Here is a 5647-nt window from a genome sequence, read left to right on the forward strand (position 1 = left end):
CATTTGCTAATTTCCACATACTAGGGAAGCAGTTTTCTGAAAGAGATCTGTTAAAGAGGATACACATAAAGCATCCTTTAAGCTTTGTTAACATAAAATCCAGCACAAAATGTACAAAACTTGATTGATTATAAAGATAAAGGGTTGTGGTCCTATTTCGGCATAAGCTAACCCTACTCCCAAGCTCATGCAGAAAAAGGACCTTACCACATTTATCTTTTATTTCGCCATTAAATTAAGGTTACTTCAAGTAATTCGGCATTTTTTTCAATTTCATTTTCGGGAAATCAAGTCCAAATTCTTGCAAAATACTTTGTTAATGAAGATATATGATTCGGCATTTTTCAAAGCTTACCCTACTTATGCAGCAAAATGACCAAAAATTAGGGTTATATGTAAATGCAAATGTTGAAATTCAAAGTTTTTGAGGCATACCTTTTTTGTGTCTTTTTCATGGAATACTTATGCAAACAATATTTTCAGGCTACATTAATAACGGTCTGAATATTAACAATTTTAACCCTTGATATGGTATTTTTTGGCATGTAAGTAAAAAAATAACTTGCAAAACTTTCTTGGATTCAAATTTAATCAGCATGACTTGATTCAGTGAAAGCAAATGTTATCATTCTTTATATTTCCATATTAACTGTTTCTTTAAATTGCATGGCCACCGCGTTGGGGCGTGTGTAACACTGACGACAGTTTTAATCATCATGAATCGGGTTCACAAGGCTTAGTTAAAATGCTTGAAGGAATGTTTCAATATTGCCATTTACTACGTCATTCAATTTTTGTCTATATTTTGCCCTTTTTCCATGCGTTATTTGCTGTTCTAATGCAATCAGCCAATTGCTTCAGCGTAAATTTATATTTTAAATTTCTGCCTTCCACTGTTTCCTCTAACATCATGGCCACCGCCCTCTGGTTGATGCTAGCATTGGGGCGAGCGTATAACTGCTGACACAGTTTTTTGATGGTGTCTTGTTCCGTTCTTGTAAATGCTCTTCTTGAGCTTGTGGCTGAGACATCCAGTTGTTCAATTTGTTCATTGGTTTGGTTTTCCATTGGCTGACAGTCTTCGTCATCCTGGACTTTATCTGTCTCCCCAGTAGCTTGTTCTTCTGCCTCATATCTCTCCTTCCTGCTCCTCCACTGTGGTAGGCTTAACCAACACTACTTCGTTCATGATGGCGCTGATTGACGATGCCCTTTTTTGCCGCGGGTGCAGGTGGTAGTATACGTCAGCGGTCGTAGAGCGGTGAGTCATGTGTGACGCCAAAGCCTCTCGGGCATCCGGATGTGATTCCCTCACTGACGTTACAGTCATTTTTTTCTAATTTTAGTTGCAGATATGGTTAGGGCGCTGGCCAAATCCGGAACCGAACTCCATATCTTATTAATGGCAGCGTTGACACTTGAACTACTGGAGTTCTGTTTCCAGTTTTATGGTTGGACACCGTCAAAGTGTAGATGCCCCGATGATCCTGGGCAAATGTAAATGATCTCATGTTCAGATTGGATATGGTGCCTGCTCTTTGGGCGTTCGAAGCCAACACAGTCAAAATAATACAATTTCTGACCAGACAGTACGTTTGCTGGTCAAACTTTACCATGTCTCCTTCCGTGGCCCTTTGAATATAACCCTTTGCTAGGTTTGCGATGGAAGAACTCAGGAACACTTGCATATGACCCGGTTCCATTCGTTCCTCAACATCTATTACCTGCCGTGCCACGGCCCTTTCTTTGGATATTGCACATTTGACATTGCACCTGTTCAGCGCTGTACGGCATTCCAAAGCTGGTTCATCTTCTGGCTGCAGTTTTTGCTTGTTGGGTGTATGCTGTTGCGCAACCCTCTTATCTTTGCACTGCCCACCGCTGGACATCCATCTTTCGAAAATGTCCATCAATGTGGCTTGCTGTTTTGTGTCGGCAGTCTTGAGCACTTCGACCTGCTGACCTTTACGAGGTTGATTGGAGAACGTGGCGCTCTTTGCCTTTTCCGAGGCCTCCTTCGACGTCATACGATGTGTGTTATGTAAATGTTTGTCCAGCCTCTGGATCATTGCGGTGCAGTTCGGCATGGAACAGTTCTTATACCTTCTCGAGGGTTTTTCGCCCTCTTCGTGCAACGATTTAGTGGCCCTGTTCAGCGCTGAGGAGATTCTTGCCTGTAATGGAGAATTATCATGGGCGTGGCGCATATGCCTTGCCATGTCAAGGATTTCAATTCCACATACATAAGTTGCAAAGTTTGCGGGGACGGGGATTCGCGGACCACTGCCTCTTGCTCTTTGTCCTGGGGAAGTGTTGTTGCGCTGTCCTAAGTTGCACCGCGGCCTCATCCTCTGTCTCCTCCAATGTTGCCTGCTCGTGTTTGTCCACTATTTTCTGAAGCACTCTGTCCAGCACACTGAAATGAGGGAACAAATACAATAGTCTATGTTCCTTAAACCAGTTCATTGAGAAAGCATCCACTGCGAAAGCAAGAGTGTCTGGCAAAAAGGAAACATATGTGAGAAGCTGATATTCAATTCTAGATGCAAATAAATCAATATCCAAATTATCATTGTGTTTGTGTGAAATACATCTAAAAATTTAGCCCATGATGATCTTTCTTTCCATTTTCTTCCATTTGCATTAACACTTGCATATTACCCGGTTCCATTCGTTCCTCAACATCTATTACCTGCCGTGCCACGGCCCTTTCTTTGGATATTGCACATTTGACATTGCACCTGTCCAGCGCTGTACGGCATTCGTTCTCCCTTGGGGAGGGTGTAAAGTTTACTATAGTTTATATAGGGAAATAACACTTTTGGGTATATTTTGACAACTTTCGGTAGGAAATTATTTTTACTTGGTGAGAATTATCCTTGGAGGTAGATGGTTTCAAATTGTAAAATTGAGATTCCTACCCCGACCCCTGGGGCCAGGGCGGGGCCCCAAAGGGAAAATTAATCAATATTTCAAAAATCTTCTTCTCCAGACTCAGAGGTACTACAGTGATTTTCTTTACGTGGAAAGAAAGATCATCAGGGGCTTTATTTAAATTGAAAATATCAGGACCCCGAGCTATCCGTTCTCCCTTGGGGAGGGGGTAACGTTTAATATAGTTTATATAGGGAAATAACACTTTTCGGTATATATTTTATCCATTTTCAGCAGAAAATTGCTCAAACTTAGTCAGAATCATCTTGGGTAAATGAGAGTTTTACTTTGTAAAATTAGGATTCCTGCCCCATCCCCAGGGGCTAGGGCGGGGCCCCAATGGGAACATTTACCAATATTTTCAAATTCTTGTCCATTGATGACATGACAAGTATTGTATTTTACTTAGTTTACATGCTGATTTCCACATCACATCTAAACAATAAAATAAAGCTACCAGTACCTATGATATAACTCAGTTGACCGCTAAGGCCCTTGGGCCTCTTGTTTGATATACAATTAAGCTTGAAAACTTAAATATGGTTTTCAATGCACTGCAAAAAATGTCGGGATTATCTATCCTAGTTAATTCCCGATGTATTTCATACACTGATATTACTTTTTTCATTAAAGAGTTCCAAATAGGGCCCCTTATGTATCAACAAACACATTTTTAGTTAAGTACGTTCTCAAATGTTTAAGAACGCCTTAGATATACACCAATTTGAGAAATTCTTAGCTAATTACGTACTTAGCTTAAGAATGGAAAGATAAGAATTGAGAATTAAGAAGTTTCGAGATTCCATCACCAGGGAATTTTTAAACTTTTGGGAATAAAATACAATTTTCAAAAACCAAATATATTTGTAGAGAATTACAATGAAAAATTAAAATCAGTCAAAAAATTATTGAAAATTGGTCTTTCCGAAATCTCTCATACATTGGAAGAGTAACTGTTATACGAACTCTAGCATTACCTATCCTCATCCAGACATTAACTGTTCTTCCAGACCCAACTTCATATATCATAATAGAATTGCAAAAATGTTTTTTCAATTTTTTGTGGGATGGAAAGCCTGACAAAATCAAGAGAAATGTAATGTATAGTGATTATCATAATGGGGGACTACGTCTCCCACATGTTTTAACTTTTTGTCATGCACTCAAGATGTATTGGCTTAAAAAAATTATTAACCCCTCAAATCAGGCAGCATGGAAAACACTATTATTAGACAAGCTAGAGTGTTTTGGAGGCGACAAAATTTTCAAAATGACAAAAGACGGATTAACGTTATTAGCCAAAAAATGAAATACCTTTTGGATGGAAGTGTTTACGGCTTGGGCCTCTATGCAAGAAATGTGTCCCCCACAACCCCAGAGAAAGTGGTCTCGCAACCAATTTGGTATAACTATTTAATTGAAAGAGGCAATAATTGCATTCTTTATGAAAATTGGTGCAAAAAAGATGTATTTTTTATTTCTGACTTGATAGAAAATAATCAATTCATGTCTTGTGATATTTTTTCTCAAAAGTATAATATAAATGTAAACTTTATAGATTACTATGGAGTTATTAATGCCATACCAAGAAACTGGAAAGACATTTTGCAGAATATAAATGGTGACATACCTTATATAACTTATAAATCAATAATATATCTTAATACACATGATAAAGTTACTAATTATTTATATCATATTCTTCTCCAAACTATCTCTGAAAAACCGGTGAATAGTCAAAGAAAATGGCAAGAAGATCTCCATACAAATATTAGTGAAGAATCTTGGGAATATTTTAACTCGATTCCAAGGGCCTTGACTGATGACACAAAACTTATTAACTTTCAGTATAAAATCATACACAGCATCATCTACACCAACACAAAATTAATGAGATGCAAATTAGCTGAAACTGAAAGATGCACATTTTGTACAAATGAGAGAGAAACTATTATACATCTTTTTTGGGAATGCAGTATAATAAAAACTTTTTGGTTATGGCTGATAGATACGCCAGAAAATAAGTACCAAATTACCTTGCCCAGACACCCAACAACTTTTATTTTTGGTTTAATAGAAAAAGAACATGGAGACAAGATTATTTTTTTTATTGCTCATTATGAGATACTATATATATTCATGTAAGTTAAAAAACACAGCTCCTACCATTCTGGAAGGGAAAACATACCTTAATAAGGGGCTCATACCTGAATAAAATAGAAGATATGGGTCTGTATGCCTATTACAACAAAAAACAAGAAAAAAACAAATGCAAATGGATTTTTATCAATCATTTACTTACTTAACTGAGCTGACATTGTTAATATATTTTGGGTAAAGTCTTTAGAGCCATATATTCCTGTCGATAACTTCACATCTAAATGTATTCAAAATAGAAATGATCTGTCTTACTTACAGATGTCATGGTACTCTGTACTTGTCTTTAAAAAACGTGAAATATCCGATGGAAATATAATCTATATTAATATAAACTTTGTACATGCATGAGTAAACAGTTAAACTCATATATATATATATATACGATTCTGATGGGTATATAGTTACAGAATGAAAACAGTTATATGAAAGAATTGTAATGTGCATGTAACTGTAGTAAAATTTGATAATGAAAAAAAGTTGAATAAAAAAAAAGGAAAAACTTTCGAGATTCCGGGGCCTGGTCCGAAGGACCAATGTGAGCTTATGCCATACC

The sequence above is a fragment of the Mizuhopecten yessoensis genome, unplaced genomic scaffold, assembly GCF_002113885.1.
Source record: "Mizuhopecten yessoensis strain PY_sf001 unplaced genomic scaffold, ASM211388v2 scaffold6263, whole genome shotgun sequence".
Lineage (NCBI taxonomy): Eukaryota > Metazoa > Mollusca > Bivalvia > Pectinida > Pectinidae > Mizuhopecten > Mizuhopecten yessoensis.